The 19,056-nt window shown below is 46.4% G+C and overlaps 1 protein-coding gene and 1 long non-coding RNA gene across 55 annotated transcripts in view; one reads left to right on the forward strand and one right to left on the reverse strand.

Annotated features, from left to right (window-relative positions):
* Positions 1–1,598, reverse strand: part of MKLN1 (muskelin 1) — a 396,990-nt gene extending 395,392 nt beyond the window's left edge. For 2 of the 6 annotated variants that reach the window (XM_086395594.1, XM_086395595.1), the window contains exon 1: positions 1,460–1,598. The gene's annotated coding sequence lies outside the window, so the exon portion shown is untranslated. The remainder of the gene's footprint in view (positions 1–1,459) is intronic. The other 4 variants (XM_086395597.1, XM_086395604.1, XM_086395600.1 and 1 more) reach the window with 4 other exon arrangements.
* LOC147373796 (uncharacterized) overlaps positions 1,578–19,056 on the forward strand; it is a 208,402-nt gene continuing 190,923 nt past the window's right edge. For all 49 annotated transcript variants that reach the window (XR_015162114.1, XR_015162119.1, XR_015162100.1 and 46 more), the window contains exons 1-2: positions 1,578–1,992; positions 2,851–3,953. This is a non-coding gene — a long non-coding RNA (uncharacterized LOC147373796). The remainder of the gene's footprint in view (positions 1,993–2,850; positions 3,954–19,056) is intronic.

Consider the following 19,056-nt stretch of genomic DNA (forward strand, 5'->3'; position numbering starts at 1 on the left):
TACATTTCAAGAATGGTTTTCTCAAATGGCAACTGGCAGTATACCTTATTCCTCAAATTATGACATTTTCTATGGGAATTAGAATTTAATTGGGATAATTGGTTTTCACGGCAAGCACAGATTTCTTTCCAAGAGTATCAGTTTGATAATATTTTACCAGCTAAAGCTACGAGACAAATATAAACCAGTTCTGAGAAACAGGAAGTGAACCTGACTGGTCTAGGCTGCGTGTCCCTGGTGGTGACGCACATACAGAAATCAAATTAGGAAAACAAGATATGTGGGTGTGAGGGAGTCGATAATAATTCAGGATGCTCCAACACAAGCGAGAACTCCTTTAACCAAATGCCATTCATTTTAATAGCACCCTGAGAAGTTTGATTTCCACATAACATACGAGTGATTAGAAAGCAGGACGAGCTTGAGTTCCCTAGCAACAGCATGTGCTTCTGAGACAGTCATTAGCCTTTCAGTTAATCCCGCCAACCCCTTACTGCTAATGTATGACTGACATTGAAAAAAAAAAAAAAAAATGATGTTGCAGAAAGTGCTTTGATTTCCAGGAGCAAAATGGACAAGAATAATATATATATACATACATATGTATATATATAATATATATGTGTGTTTATGTTAAGTTGTCCTGAGAACTGCACTCAGGTAAAAGGAGCAATTTTCCTACATGCCCAGCCTGTCCCCATGTCCCCATGTTCACTGCTTTTAGTTCTACGTTTCTGAATCCCCTCCCAGTAAAGGGCAGCAGAGGTGAAAATTCTTCAGGCTTTAAGACAGTCCCCTCATCGAATGTAAATCATAGTCTGAAGCTGGGGTGGGCAGTTTGTGTGGCAGGACTGAGGCTGACAGAGGGTAAGGGGGGAGGGAAACCGCAAGGCGTAGTTTTCTTTCTCCTTTAAACAGCATAAACTACCCTGGTTGAAGCTGCTTGGGAAAGGAGGGTGGCAAAGGGAAAGAAGCTATTTTTCCTATTGATTGTTTAATTGCACCAGAGGCTGTTTGTCCAAGGCCACTGGCCAAGAGCATTATGTCTGTGGCTAAAGTGAGGTTGGGCAGGTTTCCATACCCTTTCCTAGTTTTAAACAAGGCAACCCATAAAGCTCAGCCAGGCTATAGGAATAGGGTGTATGTCGACTTCTGCTACTCAGCTGTACCCTAAAGCGCCAGGGCTGATGGGATGATGGTTTTCTAACTCTGAAACATTGCCTCTAGCTCGGTCCTTGGTTCAGGATGCACTACTCCTCTGTGTAGCTTGGGTCACCTGCGGGCCATTATTCGAACGGTAACTACTGCCACTGGTCATCCTTATTGTGGCCTGGGTCCCTTTCAGCTGGGGACTGGGCTCCTTCAGTTTGGCCAGGGTGATTCCTAGTTCTCCCCGCCTCCCCACCTAACCCCCTGCACGCTCCCTTCCCAAGGCGACCACCTGCGCCGCCCCACTTACCATCTGCCCCGCGGGGAGGGCCCCCCGGGGTGGCGGAGCCCTCCCTGCTCCCGGGCGGCTCTGGGGGAACTCGGTGTTTGCCTCCAGCCCTTCGCTACCGGAGAGATCAGGTTCCTCCCCTCCTCCCCCTCCAGCTCCGGCCGCCGCCGCCGCCGCCTCCTTCTTGCATGACACAGCAGAACCGCAGCTGCCGCAGCAAGTCCCAACCATCCGCCCAGGAAGCGCCGCAACCGGGACTCGGGAGGGGCGGAGGGGGAACCAGGCAGGGGCCACAGCCGAGGGGGATGCTTGCCCCCGCTTTGCACCACACACTCTTTTCCCAGCCCAGGGGCATGGGAACAAAATCAGGCTCAAGCCGACCAGGCCAAGCCCGTGAGGAAAGCTGGGGGTTCGGCGTCAGAAGGGATGGGACCAAAGAGAAGGGTGTGAAGGAGACCCCAATTGAGGCAGGTCATTGCAGGGGAAGAAGGGGAAGAAGAGGCCGAGAAGTCGAGGGCCAGACTGTGAAGGAGAATAAAGGAGGTCAAAGAAAGGTAAGGAGGTAGAGTTGCAGAGAAGGGAGACCGAGCTGGGAAGGGGAGGGGACCTGCTTTGGAAGGAGGACTGGGAGGGAGAATTTGGGGAGGCCTGAGCTAAGTATCTAGGTAGCACATGGTGAATTGGGAGGCAAAAGCAGGAAAGGGGAAAGGGATGTGAGAATTAGGCGTTAGATGGTAAGGTAAATATTGAGGGACATATTAAGGAATCAGAAGGGATGTAGTGGAGATCATGCATCATGGCTGATAATCAGAGGGAAACTGATGAGGTGGAAAGAGATATAGTCAAGGCAAAGAAAACATGATCTTCCGCCCCACTCTTCAGTTTCCTATGAAGTTTTTCATAATGCTGCCAATCCAACAGGGAGTTTTCCTTATAAATTGAAAAGCATGAACTAAAACATCAAAAGAGCCGTTTAGCTTGGATTTACAGGATAAAATCCTATGATCCATGCAATCTTTAAGGCAGAGATTTAGGATTGGGGGTTGTGATTCAATAACACGGAAGGCTCTAAAAACCGATGGTATGGATTCACACATAACTGGACTTAAGTCTTTCAGTGTCTGTTAAATGCTTAAGTTAAATGCTACAAATGATGACAAAGTTATTGGTTCAAAATATCATATAAAGGCACAGACTTTTTCTCTGTATAGAAACATATATATAAATCTATAGGTAATTTCTAGCGTCTAGCACGTCCACTATGATTAAGGGGAAAATGTGTTTTTCTGATTATTTGATTTCCCACCAAACACACTACGCATTTTACAGCAGATCAGCTGCTTCTATTTGAAAGAATGTGGTCAGAAAAGTAATGCAAAAGCTGCCACTTTGGTTTTGTCTGTACCTTCCAGGTCATATCGTCGTACCTCACTTCCTGACACAAACAAGTTTTTACTGTTGTCAGCAACAAAGTCCTAATATAGCTGCGGAAGAGAAAAACTGCATTGCATTTGCCTCCTGCAAGCATCATCAACACAGTTACCGGAGGAATGTTGATTCCAGAAAAGCTTTAAGGCTGGTACGATGGTAATTATGTATCAAATGCCTGATTCTATTTCTGTTATTATTGTTTTGTCATTTCTGAGCCACCCAAGAACTGGCTGAACTCGCAGAGGGACAAGTCCGGTTCTTCTTTTTGCCTCGGTAAAATTTAATCAGACCTGATAGAAAACTCATTGCTCTAGGGGAAAATAAAGTAGGAGCCACGAAATGTCATTTTAACAGAGCGTGGGTTTTGTGACTGTAGGAAAGGATTTAAGGACGCTCCTTCTGTTCGGTTTCCTATGTAATGAGCAAAGGCTACACGCACGCACAGACGCCACAGCTCCCGGATGCTGTGGCTCGCTTATCTAGGCTTCTGCAGCGCCAGGAGCCCCTCCGGGATGCTGCGAGGGGCTCTCGGTGGGTGGTGGTGGTGGTACGAACGGCTGCGGCCGCCGCCGCCAGTTCTGCCGCTGCTGTTGTTGCTGCTGCAGTCACGTGGGAGGCCCTTTAAGTTTCCATAGAGAGGCCTCTCCGGTGTCACATGATGGACATGATATAATGAAACAACATTGTGGAGAGGAAAGCATTAGGGGAGCCCACGGCTACAAAAACAAGTGAGTGAGAAGAGGTGGGAGGAAGAGAAACTACGCCACCTCCCCTGCAGCCGAGCCGCACGCAGCAGTTCCCCGCGGGAAGTGGGCGACGCCGGCGGGGGGGAAGGGAGACCCGGTCCCCAGCCCCGGCCGGGGGACCCCCGCCGCCCACAGCCAAGAGAACAACTTTTAGCCGGCAGCCTCGGCCAGCACTGCACCTGTCTCCGAAGCCTCCATCGCTCCTCCTGATGATCAAAGGGGAATTCTAGAAGACTGTGCTCTACAAATATACATGCGCATCGTTTTCCCCCTTGCGTCTCGCTCCGCAGGAAGGAAAGAGAAACGGATTAAAGCGGCAGCGTGTGTTCAGCCCCAAGGTAAGTTCTGGAGGGTGGGGAAAGCCGGCCCAGCAGGACTTCGGGATGGGAATTTTGTTCTCAGTTTGGACCTCTCGAGATGAAAAGAGGCATCCCCTCACTGCTGCGAGGCGGCGGGCTCGATGGTCCAGCAGAAACATTTCCACTGTGGACTCCGGTTATTTCCTCTTTCGCACGCCCCGCGGTCCCACCCTGGGACTCCCCGGGGGCCCCTCGCCTCCCCCTGGAAGGGCCCGCAGGTCCCAGCCGGGATGTTGGCGAGCCGGGCGAGGAAAGGTAGGGGTGGTGGCGTTAGCCGGGAATGCCGAGGCGATTTCGCCATGTTTGTGTTGCTAAGAGCACTTTTTTCCCCTTTGAGGTGGCTTGATGCCACATGGCTCCTCCGGAGCTGCTGCCGGGTTGAGAGTGTGTGTGTGTGTGTGTGTGTGTTTTTCAATGTCCGCATTCCAGCTAATGTTGCGCAGATAAAATTCAAACTTGAGGTAAACAGAAGAGGAGGAGGAGGAGGGGAGGGAGGGGGGAAGACTGTTTCCATTTCGAGATTCCACCTCTTCACTCCGCGGAGAGTCACATCCCGGAACCTCGAGAGTACTTGGTCCTGTCTTCCCCCCACCCCACCTCTGCTGACCACCAGAAATAAGGCGACGGGGGTGGGGGTGCTCACAGAGGACGCGGCGTCTGCGTTCTAAAGGGGAAAAACAGCACCCCCCGGCATCCAGGCCGTCGGCTACCTTCCTCGTTCCACCGGGAGGGACGGAGGATGCCCTGCTGCGCTCTCGAGTTGGGGGACCGGAGGATCGCGCTCTTGGGCGGGGCTGGGGGGGGTGCCTGATCCCCGTCTCACTCCCTCTTACTTTAGGGAACCGGACGGCACCGCTCCCACCCTACCCCAGGCTAAGGTTCCAGAAGGCGAGCTGGGTGGGTCTCCAGGTTCCGAGAGGGTGGGTGGCGTAGCAGGTGTGTGGTGGGCATTTCTATTTTGTAAGTTGCATTTGATGGGACGACGTGGGGAGTCTTAAAAGCGAGCGGATCGGCAGAGCTGCGTTTTCTTTCTTTCTTTTTTTTTTTTGCGACCAGGGAGAAAAATGAAGACAACCCCTCCCAACCCCGCTTTAAATACCTGATTCATCTCGAAGCTAGGCTGAAGGGGGAGTAGGGATGTGTAAGGGTGAAGATGAGGTTCGTCATGTGGAAAACTGGGCTTCTGACAGCTCATGGCCACCCTACCCTCCCTCCCGGGGCAGAAGATGGTTGGGGGGGGGGGAGGTCCAAGACGGGCGATGTACCCCCTCCCCGGGGTAGGAGCAGCGCAGGGTCCCGAAGTGCGGGAGGGTCCTCAGCCCGGTCGCTGGGGAGTACGGGGGGCCGGGAGGAGGCGGCCACGTGAGGAGGGTCTGCGGAAGCGCCGGAGCCTAGAGCTGGGGGGTGAAGTGCGTAGCAGAGTCGTGACGGGGGCTGACACGAAGCAGCCGTGGGCGGCGCGCTGAGGAGGAGCGGAGACTCGCGCGGGCCCGGGGCCCCAGCTCCGTGGCGACGCGGCTTTATTCCGAGCGGCTGCCCGAGCCTCCCACGCCAGCGCCGACGTCCGGGCCGCGGGTGGGTGCGCACGCCAGGGCCCTTTCCCGAGAGACCGTTTCCGGGCGGGGCCCCCGGCCCGGAGCGAGGGCTGTAAACAGGGTGGTGCCCTCTGCCCTCCCGCCCCCGGCCGGTCGGGGCGCGCGGCCTTGGCGGCGCTCTGGGCAGCGGAGGCGCGGTAGCGGCAGCGGGGGCGCGCCCGCCGCCCCCGCGCGCTCCCCGCCGCCAGGCCGGCCGGCCGGCCCTCTCTGTTTTTGTTTTGATGGAGCCCGCGTGCAGCTGGCGCGTGTCGAGTCACGTGCCGGGGGCGGGAGGGGGCTGGGGCGCGGTGACGCACGCGTCCGGAGGGCCGGGCGCCCGAGGGGTGCTGTCGCCGAAGGGGCGAGGGGGCGTGTGCCCCAGACAGATCCCGACCGCGCTGGGTGTCCAGGCCCCACCTGGTGGAGTTCGTGGGAGTTGGTTCTCGTGAGCGGTGTGCGGGCGTGGGTGTAAATCCCACCGCACTTTTGAGTTCGTCGTCGCAGCATCCAGGCGAGCCTGCTCTATCCGGGCTGGGGGCCCGCCTGCGCTGTTTCAGTTGGAAATCAACAGACTCTGCAGGCGTGAGTCTCTGTGGGCATATAGAGACCTATCTGTGGCTCTTAATCCAGACTGCACGTCGTAAGTAACTGGACCGGCTTAGAAAGAATTCTGATGCCCGGCTCAATCCTAGACCAGTTGAACCCAAATCCAAATAGGGCTGAACGTGTGTGTGTGTGTGTGTGTGTGTGTGTGTGTGTGTTTAAACCTCCGTAAGTGTTTTTGATAACCGAGGAAGGTTGAGAGTTTACAGAACTAGCTGGCTGGAATAGACAGCTGTGAAACCATCCCTATTTAGGGACGAAATAGCTGAAGTAGCCAACAGGTGTTGATCTGTCAGTAGATGCTGGTAGCTATATGCTGGCATGCCCTGACATTCTTGATGAAACATTGTTACCCCCATTTTACAGGTGACAGAGTGGAAGCTCAGGAGGTTGAGTAAGAGTTGGTCAGTGACGATCCATAACTAGAACCCAAGCAAGCTGATTTAAAAACCCAGTCTTTCAGTTATTACGTATGTTACTTTGGAAATCTACCTTTACCTAAATGCATGTGTTTGTGGGAATAGGAATAGTTCTGTGTTTGCCTAAGGATCAGCCAATTTATATATATATATATATATATATATATATATATATGTATGTATGTATGTATGTATAGGAGAAGGCAATGGCACCCCACTCCAGTACTCTTGCCTGGAAAATCCCATGGATGGAGGAGCCTAGTAGGCTGCAGTCCATGGGGTCGCTAAGAGTCAGACAGGACTGAGCGACTTCCCTTTCACTTTTCACTTTCATGCATTGGAGAAGGAAATGGCAACCCACTCCAGTGTTCTTGCCTGGAGAATCCCAGGGATGGGGGAGCCTGGTGGGCTGCCATCTATGGGGTCGCAGAGAGTCGGACACGACTGAAGTGACTTAGCGTATATATATATATATGTGCAAATTTTTGCTTGTATGAAAGGGAGAAGAATCACCTGGTGAATTCGTTGAGACCTATATAGGCTACTAACATTTTCCCTAAGTTTCTTTGAAGAAGGGATCCCAGTAATTTGGAGAGAACTGATTCCATGGAAGTTGTTTTGAGACTTGAACATACGTGTAAGGTGAAGTGAAGAGTCTAGAAGATGCAGATAATTCCCCAGGATTTACACAAGCATTCACAGAAGTCCTTTAGGTTGCTAGACACGATATAATTTTGTTGGTCATTGGCTGCTTGTAGGAGAATGTGCAAGGTAGTTAGTATACGGAGTAGCAGAAGTTTTGCCCTGAAAATTTAGGAGGAAAAAAAAAAAAACACAGCTACTCTGGTCTGGAGTACAGAAGTGTTGTTTCTGTATCCTCTTCTCTCTCTCATTTATTTCATTTTTTTCTGTCGGATAAACTCTTAGTGGGAATATTTAGATGTGGAAGTAATCTATTTGTTTTGAAAATGTTTTCCTTGATACATTCTCTAAGGATATTAGAAATAAAACTCACAGGCAATAGAGGTTTTATCCTTAAAAACAGAGGGTTCTAATTACAATGTTTTTGTGACCAATACACATTTGTTAGTGGTACTGCGTCACAAAGAAATGTCTTTGTATTCCTACCAATGATTGCTTTCTAATACTGTTAGCTGTATGGCAGATGTAGGCAAATTACTTACCAAGTTTCGAAGACTGGTTTTCATGTGGCTTGCAGTTTTGGTTAGGGAAGCTTATAGACAGACATAACCACTACGGCAAGCCTGATATAACTGAGTGTAAGCTATTTTTGGCATGGAAATAGCTCTCTAACCCCATCTCCCTCCCTCCCTTGTCATCCTCATCCTTGTTGACCACCAAAGATACTTTAATCCAGCATTGTCAAACCACTTGTGGTTCCTGTGGACAGCTCTGCCTTCTGCTTCTAGGGTACCTCCTTTAGGACATTGCTCTTAATTTCTCATGAAAGTGAAAATATTAGTCACTCAGTCATTTCTGACTCTTTTCGACCCCCTGAACTGGGGCCTGCCGGGCTCTTCTGTTCATGGAATTTTCCAGGCAAGAATAGGGGAGTGGGTAGCCATTCCCTTCTCCAGGGGACTTTTCTGACCCAGAGATCGAACGCAGGGCTCCCACATTGCAGACAGGTTCTTTATTGTCTGAGTCACCAGGGAAGCCCCAGTTTTTTCCTGAAAGGTGTTTGGAAACATCCTGCTGTGTCACCTCCATTCCTTGCACAGATGTGTCTCAGTGCATTTTTTCACAACATACATTGTTTTTGTTTATATGTTGGACACCTCTACTAAATTGACCTGATAAAAGGTTGAAATGGTGGTGATTTGTGTACTACTGGCACACTGCAGGCACCCACGTTTATTACGTCAGTCTAAATTGAATTTGAGTTGCATTATTTGGGTTGATCACTCATCTTCATTCTTTACTGTCCTCACTTCTGCTGCTAAGCTGAAACCATGCATCTTTGAACAGAGAATACAGGGTACCACCAACATATTCCAGTAAAAGGAGTAGGAAGGACAGGACTAAATGTACTCAGCTTTTCACTTGTTTCCCAATTTCATTCTCAATTTACCAAGTGTTTACTTGTGAGCTCTGGGAGAGATGTTCAATATTACCATTTTTCGACTTACTTAGGAAGGAAGAAATGGCACTATATTATTGATGAACAAACTTCTGTGTATCGTAGCTGAGTACAGATACATCATCACATTTCATTACACTGTAACTTTCAGATTTAATATTACAGAGGTGTTTGTAGAGTAGCACTGTCCCATAGAGCTTTCCGGAATGATAAGAATGATTTATAATGATATATTTATGATGACTTAGAAGTGATAGTCACTAAGCACTTGAGGCTAGTGAGCCACTTTCAGTGTGTCTAGTGTGACATAGCGGAGAAGGCGATAGCACTCCACTCAAGTACTTTTGCCTGGAAAATCCCATGGACAGAGGAGCCTGGTAGGCTGCAGTCCATGGGGTTGCTAGAGTCAGACACGACTGAGCGACTTCACTTTCACTTTTCACTTTCATGCATTGGAGAAGAAAATGGCAACCCACTCCAGTGTTCTTGCCTGGAGAATCCCAGGGACGGGGGAGCCTGGTGGGCTGCCGTCTGTGGGGTCGCACAGAGTCGGACACAACTGAAGTGACTTAGCAGCAGCAGCAGTGTGACATAGAAACTAAAGTTCTCATTGATTTAAAAATAGCCACAAGTGGATGGTGGCTGCTGCATTGGACAGTTACAGAGGATTTGCTTATGTTTGAGTTTAGTGTTTGATAGGTATATGTTAACTTGCAGTTTTCTGCCTTTAAAAGAAAAATCTTGATTCATTTTATAGTGCATAACACTGTGCTTCCCATTCATAGGTCATAAGGTGTTTCCAAGATATTTTTAACCTACGTGAGGCCTCCATATTGTCGAGCATCTGTCTGTGGTCTGTGGGCTTTTCATGGAGTTCACGTGATCTCCCATTTTCAGGAGCAGAGTGGAGTGATTATGGGTCATTATGGTTTTGAGTAATTATTTAGAACATCAAATGGATTTGAATCCTTGGTGTATACACTGATTGGAAGTCCCATGAGCTTAACCAGTACTTCCTTAGATGTACTGTGAAGAGCAGGCGCTATGTTGGTCTTGCTGGCCGTTATTTCCCCAGTGTCCTTGCATGATGCCTCACACGTGGCAAGTACCCAGAAACATTTCATGAAGGGAAGAACGCTCAGATAATTTCACCACCTGAATGTAGCCTCAGAGGGTATGTCATGGAGCTACAGAGGAGGCCGAGACTCAGTGACTGCCCTGTAACTTAGAGTTCTTCCAAGGAATGAATGTGGTCTCTCCAGGGACATTATCCTCAGTTCAGTGACTTTGATTCCTTTTCCTGTAGCAGGATACATAGCAAGAATTGTTACCCCTATTTGATGACAGATTGAAAAATAAAGTCACAAAAAACCTTGGTGTTCAGGTCACAGAGAGGGTGTTGGAAGTCAAATTGAGGTAGTTGTTTCTATTGCTTTGCACACTTGTTCTGATTCTTCCTCAAAGAATGAGTCATGCACTGAGCCATGTTAGTTAGGAAATATGGTTTGTGAAATCGAAGGTAATTATAGATGTTAATAGAGTCTGAAAAGAGGACTGAAAATATCTCTCATATGGCATGACATTGAGAAAATAGCTTCTATCTGAGAAACAGGAATGGAAACGTTTCTCTTAAACCTCTAAATCTCTGTGATAATCCTAACACCCAAGTTATAAACTTCTCAAAAGAAAATATTTTAAAATGTAAATAGAAACAGATGTTTAGTTGTGCAGATAACCACTACCAGATTTTAAAATATTTATATGAAAAGGTATGAGATACATCAAACATCTGTTTAGAGCGAGAGCCCTAAGGCTGAAATCATAGCTCTCTTTTCACATGGTTGATACTGTATTGGTGGGTTGGTGATGCAGCCCCATATGTGGTCTGGTACTTGTAGAAGACGATGTAGTCTGCTCTTGATGCTGTGCATCAGACTTCCCTAGCTTGTGGTCTTCCGTGTGGCTGGATTATAGCCCTGTCCTCATTCCTAGGAGACACAGACTAGCTTCCTGTCATTCTGCTGCTGTGTGTCGCACACATGAAAACTGTTTTTTAAAATGTATTTATTTTGGGGTGTGCTGGGTCTTCGTTCTGCGCAGGCTTTTCTCTGGTTGCGGCAAGTGGGGGCTGCTCTCTGGTTGTGGTGCAGAAGCTTCTCACCCCTGTGGCTTCTCTTGCTGCAGAGAACAGGCTTAGGGCTCAGGGCTTCTGTAGTTGTGGCTCGTGGGCTCTAGAGCATAGGCTCAACAGTTGTGGTGTGAGGGGCTGGGGGGTGGGCTTAGTTGCTCCCTGGCATGTGGGATCTTCCCGGAGCAGGGATCAAACCCAGGTCTCCCACATTGGCAGGCGGATTCTTTACCACTGAGCCACCAGGAAAGCCTGAAAACTAATTTTAAACCAGGGTAAGTAAAATATAATTGAAAACAGAAATCTGTTTTCTAAAGAAAATCATATGCTACGTTCCAAGATAAAAATGTGAAGTTTTTTGAGGGGGATCTTTTAGCAGTTTCTGGTCTCTTAGTCCTTTATGACTGCTTTTCAAATGTCCTTGGTGTGTAAATATCTTTGGTGGTAATGGTGGGGAGCCCCCAAATCAAAAACAAACCATCAGCCATGAGTCCCCATAAATTTCTGCTGTTGCCCTCAAACCTGAACCAAAACACAATGATTGCAAGACAAAATCCACTGCTGCTGTCAGTAATAAAAGTTAACCCACTCGACCAAACAAGAAAGCCTATGAGATTTGAGTTGTTGATTTTATGGACAGGTCAATAATGTGAAGTCTTTTTTTTTTCCCTTAGGTATTAAATGTGAATTGCTCATGACAAAAAAATTCATGTCTGCCTAAGTATTGGCTCAGTTAGTAAAGAATCTGCCTGCAATGCAGGAGACCCAGGTTCAATCCCTGGGTGGGGAAGCTCCCCTGGAGAAGGAAATGGCAACCTACTCCAGTGTTCTTGCTTGGAGATAAACTCCATAGACAGAGGAGGCTGGGGGGCTGCAGTCCATGGGGTCGCAAAGATTCTGACACAACTTAGCAACTACACCACCACCACCACAAGTTTAAAGCAATGATATAAGAATTACACTTGCAGTAGATCAAGACCTGGTCAGCTTAGAAGATCCTGTGTGACTATTTAGATGTAGATGTAATAGCTTAAAAATCGTTTTGAAGATTTATTGAGAATTTTCTTCAGTGACCTTGGTCACTAACTTGGTATAAGAATTGAAGGAAGTTGCTAGCCACATTTCTTTTCTCGTCAGTGAAGTGGTGGGATTGGGTCAGTGGTTCTCGAACTTTAGTGTATATAGACTTCATTGCTGCTGCTGCTGCTGCTAAGTCACTTCAGTCGTGTCCGACTCTGTGAGACCCCATAGACGGCAGCCCACTAGGCTCCTCTGTCCCTGGGATTCTCCAGGCAAGAATACTGGAGTGGGTTGCCATTTCTTTCTCCAATGCATGAGAGTAAAAAGTGAAAGTGAAGTTGCTCAGTCGTGCCTGACTCTTAGCGACCCCATGGACTGTAGCCTACCAGGCTCCTCCATCCATGGGATTTTCCAGGCAAGAGTACTGGAGTGGGGTGCCATTGCCTTCTCCAAGACTTCATTGAGGGATTGTTAAAACTCAGGTTGGTGGACCCCACTTCAGAGTTTCTGACTCATTAGGTCTAGGGCGGGCCTGATAGTCCGAGTTTCTTACAAGTTCCCAGGTGATGCTGATGTTGCTGGTCAAGGGACTGCATTTTGAGAACCACTGGATTTGGTCATCTCTTCTAAAGTTCCATGGTTATATGCCTGTTCCCCTCTTCTTCAAGCTGTAACACCTACCCTTTGATTTCTGCAACATTATTTCATTTAAAGATTGCTGTATGGAAAACTGAGGTTTCAACGTTTTAAATGGATTAAATTAATTTTGAATGAGAGTTTCTTCAGAATCCCATATAGTTTGCAAAAATTCAGAGTCCATTAAAACTCAGATTGGAGTTCTTACCCAATAGTAGATGTCTCTATGTAAAATATGTTGAAATGTTACTGATGCTATTAAATGACAAAACTGCTTGCTGCTCCCTTAACCTGAATGAATGTTTGGGTATCAAATCTAACCAAGTGCCTCTTAATACACATCTATAGGGCAAGATGTAGCACATTAGATAATTGTCAGAACTCACTAAATAAATGTGTTTTATTTTATTTATTTGTTTATTGAGATGTAGGTCTTTTCTTAATTAAAGCCAGTCTATGGGTCCATAACAGAGAAGGCAATGGCAACCCTCTCCAGTACTCTTGCCTAGAAAATCCCGTGGATGGAGGAGCCTAGTAGGCTGCAGTCCATGAGGTCGCTAAGAGTCGGACACGACTGAGCAACTTCACTTTCACTTTTCACTTTCATGCATTGGAGAAGGAAATGGCAACCCACTCCAGTGTTCTTGCCTGGAGAATCCCAGGGGTGGGAGAGCCTGGTGGGCTGCCATCTATGGGGTCACACAGAGTCGGACGCGACTGAAGTGACTTAGCAGCAGCAGCATGGGTCCATAATGGGTTCTGATCATGTTAAATGGGGATCGTCCTCTGAAAGTAACTGCCTCATAGGAGACTCCTGGTTACAGGAATGAGGTTCCCATTGGGAGATGAAGAGTAAGCCAGGGCATGGCCATTCCCTATTTTGTGGACTTTGGGGAACAGTGGAGGCTCTGTAGTTTCTCAGTGAAGGGGCTTTGGGGCTGGAATCTCTAGGAAGACAGTGGAGATACCAGGAGACTTCTTAAAGCAGCTCTTGCAGAGCAACCACACTGTTCTTACGCAGAATATATGTTTATTTTGCCAGGCTGGGGTGAGGGGGAGGAGGTGAAAGAGGAGGTGGACTTAGGAGGAGGGGTTGGGTCATGGAGATGCCAGGGCAGTCTAACCGGTGGTTCTGTGGAAGCATTCCAGATTAGATTCCTGAGTGCCAAGAGTCAGATGGACTCAAGGTTGAGGTGACCAGAAGTGAGATTTGACAGTGCATTTTATTTTTTTTTCAGAGATACGACATTTGTTTGAAAAAGATCATTCAAGCTGCTGTCTCTGAGAAATGGATTGACAGCGGGCAGGGAGACCAGCTTGGAGGCTGTTTTAGTAGTTTAGGTGAAATAACAATGACCATTGTGAGAAAAGGAATATGCAAATAATTGTAGATGTATTTTAGAAACGGAAACAATGCATTTTAATATGAGTGAATTTATTGGAAAAGAAAGCATAGTAAGATTTTGGGGGAATTCCCAGGTGGCGCTAGTGGTAAAGAACTCGCCTGCCAATGTAGGAGACCTAAGAGACCTAAGGGTTCGCTTCCTGGGTCAGGAAGATCCCCCTAGAGGAGGAAATGGCAACCCACTTCAGTATTCTTAACTGGGAAATCCCAGGCTCCTGGACAGAGGAATCTGCTTGTAATGTAGGAGACCTGGGGTCGATCCCTGGGTTGGGAAGATTTGGAGGAGGGAATGGCAACCCACTTCAGTATTCTTGCCTGGAGAATCCCCATGGGGACAGAGGAGCCTGGCAGGCTATAGTCCATAGGGTTGCAAAGAGTTGGACACAACTGAAGTGACTTAGGGCACACACAGTCTCATCTGAAAGCAAGGAAATAGAAAAGAAACAGGTGAAGAGTAAGGAATGGGAGGATAAAAATGAAAGGTTTTAAGTATTAAGTGTTCTAAACCTGTGTGTAGGTATGTCAAGACTGGTTGATAGCACAGGCTTCTTTTGTTAGAAAAATAAATTAATGAGTTTTCCTTTTTATTTCCGGTGAATCCATCAAATTAATCACCAGATGCTATTACTTGACTTACATCAAATGCCTTTCCAAAGTTATGCCCAGAATTCATGCAGTGCTTACACTTTTAGATTGCTTTATGATTGTTAACTAGTTTAAATCAAATTCCTGGAAGGCACTTGCAGTGCTTATTATGGGTGTGTTTTATGGATTAGGAAACAAATCATTTGTGTAGCAGAGGCCGCAGAGCTGGGCTGAGGCCACGAAGTCTCCCTTGCTTTTCACATCTATCAGTTTTAAATTTTATCTCAAAATTCTTTTGTATTCCAACTTCTTTTATACAACGGTTGAACATTAAATCTTAGAGTTGATTTAGCGTCCATATAGTTGGTCTCAGACTGTATTTCATGGATGCTACCTTAACTTTTGATCTACTGCTGATTACTTTGAAAAGAACTCCATGTGATTTGCTACTCAGATCTGCAGACATTTCTAGACTGAAATATCTGATAGAATCTTTGTAACAAAATCTGTGAGATAGTTTTGAATTCTTTAGACTTGACAGTTTGAGGCTGGGCTTGGCAGTCTTCAAGTGACAAGAATGCCCATGGGCCAGTTTTCATTGAGCAACCAGAGGAGAGGAAGGTACTGCTGTGTGATCCCACCCTCCATCTTTCTTAGAGTTTGTCCCCCCTTCTCCGCCTCCACCCTCAGTACCTTTGAAAGGCTTCCTATGCTTTAGAGAGTGAACACACAACACACGAGCTCTTGGCAGCATGCGTCATTGTCCTCCCACACCTCTTGAGGGTCGTGTCTTCCAGCTTCTGACATTTCTGTTTCTCTGATAGCCAGGCGGCTGGCTTCTGGTCGGCCAAAGCCCCCTGTAGATGGCCTTTATGATCCTACCTCCACATCTTTCTTCCTTTTCCTTCTAGTTCTCTTTTCTGTGCTGTGACTGATCGTATTTAAGTTTGGTGGAAAGAGTATTGAGGTTGCTGCTGTTGCTGTTAAATCGCTTCAGTCGTGTCTGACTCTGTGCGACCCTATGGACAGTAGCCTACCAGGCTCCTCTGTCCACGGGATTTTCTAGGCAAGAATAGTGGAGTGGGTTGCCATTTCCTTCTCCAGTATTGAGGTTAGAATAGTGTTAATACCTAATAATGGTCAGTGGGTACCTGCCTCTTTGGATCCTGTACTTGGGGCTCTGTATTCTTTCCACTGGCTTCTAGTTCCCACTCATACAGAACCTTCAGAGTGTCCAAGTTTGTGCCACAGGCCGCTCACCTGTAAAATGAGGGCTTGGTGGAGCAAGGTGTTTCTGGCCCTAAGGGGCTGTGATTGAGTTTTTCGCATTGTGTTAGGACTGTAAACCCTCATAGGAGTACTTTAGCTTAGTGAAAGTGAAAATCGCTCAGTCAGGTCTGACTCTTTGTGACCCCATGGGCTGTACAGTCCATGGAATTCTCTACTAGAGTGGGTAGCCTTTCCCTTCTCCAGGGGAATCTTCCCAACCCAGGGATCGAACCCCAGATCTCCTGCATTGTAGGTGAATTCTTTACTAGCTGAGCCACAAAGAAAGCCCTGTTAATCAAGACTGGCCTCCGTGTAGGGTGTTGGTTCTGAGTTCCACGATCAGGGAGTCCAAGACTCCTTGAATTAGTCTGTGTGCAGTGTGTTTGGCCCTCTTTCCTTCAGGAGTTAGGGAGGGGTCCCAAGGGCATGCTTTTCCATACTTCCCAGACACACATGCATCTACGTCAGAAGACCCGAAAATAAATTGAACCCAAACACTCCACTGTAGAAAGGTTTTTGACCCCAACTGGAATCTTTGGCTGCTGCTTTCATCTCCATGATAGAAGCACGGGGTGATATTTGGACTACTAGGGAACTTGCTTAATATTTCTATTAGTTATTGTACAACTCATTGCTGCTGCTAAGTCGCTTCAGTCGTGTCCAACTCTGTGCGACCCCATAGACGGCAGCCCACCAGGCTCCCCTGTCCCTGGGATTGTCCAGGCAAGAACACTGGAGTGGGTTGCCATTTCCTTCTCCAATGCATGAAAGTGAAAAGTGTAAGTGAAGTCGCTCAGTCGTGTCTGACTCTTCATGACCCCATGGACTGCAGCCTACCAGGCTCCTCCGTCCATGGGATTTTCTAGGCAAGAGTACTGGAGTGGGGTGCCATCGCCTTCTCCGGTACAACTCATTAAAAGTTGGTAAAGAATCTGCCTGCAGTGCAGGAGACCCTGGTTCGATTCCTGGGTTGGGAATATCTCCTGGAGAAGGGAATGGCTACCCACTCCAGTATTCTGGCCTGGAGAATCCCATGGACTATACAGTCGCAAAGAGTCGGACAGGACTGAATGACTTTCACTTTTTGTTAGTACTGAATCTTTTCATAATATTCACAATTACATCAGACTTCTTATCATTGTCATTCACAGCTGTGTGCTTTCTGCTTTTTATTGATATATCATACATTCATTGCACCTATTGTCCATTTTCTAAAAGTCTATAATTATCATTTTTTGCTATTTTATGTTTCCAGAGATTAATCTTTGCTAGTTATACTGGCAACACTTACTTTATCGGCTTTCTCCTTGTGTCAGTAATACTCCTTCAGCTTTTTTCTAATTTTTATCTTTTAAAAATTGTGTAATATCTTTTTTATAGGCTCTGCCCCAATAGAATTTGAGATGACTTTTCAATCTTCATGCTCATTGACTAAAAATGCAGGTACCTGATAACAAGTGAAAAGTGTTTTTAAATAAAATGCCATTCATAGCCTTTCTTTAGATTTTATCTTTGAAATTTGTGATCTGTTTTATGCCTTTTCATTAACTGATGAAGTTACTGTGTTTGCAGACTTCTATTTTCATGAAAAAGGTACCAAAATCCTTGTTTGCTCCCACTTTTAAAGGGTTCAAACTGAAGATTCCTTCTGCTATGAATTTCATTTTACTGAACAGAGGAGTTTGCTCTGTGCCTTACATATATCTTTGTTAACACCTAACTAGCAGTTTAGAACAAGGACTTCATAAGCTTAGTGAATCAGTACCCTATTTAGTCATTTCATATCAGCTGCAGAATATTTTCAAGACACATATTTTTCAATAATAGAAGATCATTTAAAATTCTAAAAAACAGAAATATTTCCAGCAACAGATTGGCTTTAAAATGATTTTTAAAGTGATCATCTGTGAAAGAAACCATGACTTATAATAGCTGTAGAGCGTTTGCTCGTGTGTGGGGGATGTGATGATGGCATGAGATCCCGGGCTCCTTCTGTCTGAGGTTTCAGCTGCTTTGCTGAGGAAGGGGCCCATGTGGTTGAAGGTCGACTGCCATGGCATCCTGAGGATCTGACTGGAAATGCCGTCCTTTGGAGGACTGTATTTCCTTGTTGTCTTTGGATAGCACCAGTTGTTTGAAAGCACCGAGTTGCATTTGTATAAATATACATAGTACTTGCTAAAACATCTTTTTGGATCGTGGTGCTCTTGTGGAGTTAAGAGATCCACGCTCTGGAGAGATGAGTCACTAGGAACATGTCAGGTCCTGGACATTCCCGGTAAACAGTCTAGTGTATTTTGGATCGGAGCTCCTTCTGAGTTACCGTTCATATGTTGGAATCCTAATCCTTGACACAGTCTAGGAGCAGGCACAAGTAAACATGTCCTCTCTGCGCAAACTTTCTGTCCAGAACAGAACAAAAGAAAAACAAACAGACAGGAACACTCCGAGGTGTCTGCAGCCTGTCCGAAGGCTTGTGGATACTGGGGTACTGACAGGCCATTGCTCTCCTTGTTTGTTCTCCTGTCTTTCTGTTTTTCCGTGTTCTTTAACTCTCTTGATTTCCTTCCTTTCCCCCCGCCCTCTCTTGGGTTCTTTTCTGTTTCTTCTGTTTTTTTTTTTCCTTTTCCTTTTGCCTTTCCCATTCCTGGTATGGGTAGCCCAGTGACAACTGACAGTCCCCACAGGCATTCTTGTTAGCCTGACTAAATGGCAGCCCAGAGCCAAAGGCAGGCTTTCCTCTGACAAGATGCTGGTGCAGACTATTTCTGAAGATTTCTATTTCGAAAGATGTGAGTATGTTTCTATAGCGGATGCCATGCTGAATGGAAAATAACTGTGAAATGTATAACTTTCCAAACTCTTTGGGATATTTAAATAGGCATTCAAATAGGTTTCAGATTGAAGTTTAAATTTTGTGCTAAAGGACATCCTGCCAAAATGTAGGTAGTAGTAGATAATGAATTTTGAGATTCTTTGTATTTATGAAAATTTTGGTAAACAAAGGTGTGGTTTGAGTTAACAATATTGTTTTTAAATTGCCTAAGCTATAACTAAGTTTGGTATAAAAAATGTGACTGAGTCAAATTTGTGTTAAATACACAGCTATTACTTATACCACTCTCACGAATCAGAGTGTATTCTATCTAGCTCTCCAGGGCTTCAGAGCTAATTGAATTCAGTCTCCTTATTCTGTAGATGAGATAGTTTACTTAATTTTACACACCTGGTTAGTGGCATAGCTGACTGTAGTTAAGTCTTCCCCTTCCTCATCCCCTCTATTTTTTTCAGACAAAACTTTTTTTTTTTCAGAAAGTTAATTTCTGAAATTGAGAGGTAACA

The sequence above is a fragment of the Bos grunniens genome, chromosome 4 (genome assembly GCF_055505025.1).
Source record: "Bos grunniens cultivar Pamir isolate PY7600 chromosome 4, Bosgru_T2T1.0, whole genome shotgun sequence".
In the NCBI taxonomy this organism is placed as follows: domain Eukaryota; kingdom Metazoa; phylum Chordata; class Mammalia; order Artiodactyla; family Bovidae; genus Bos; species Bos grunniens.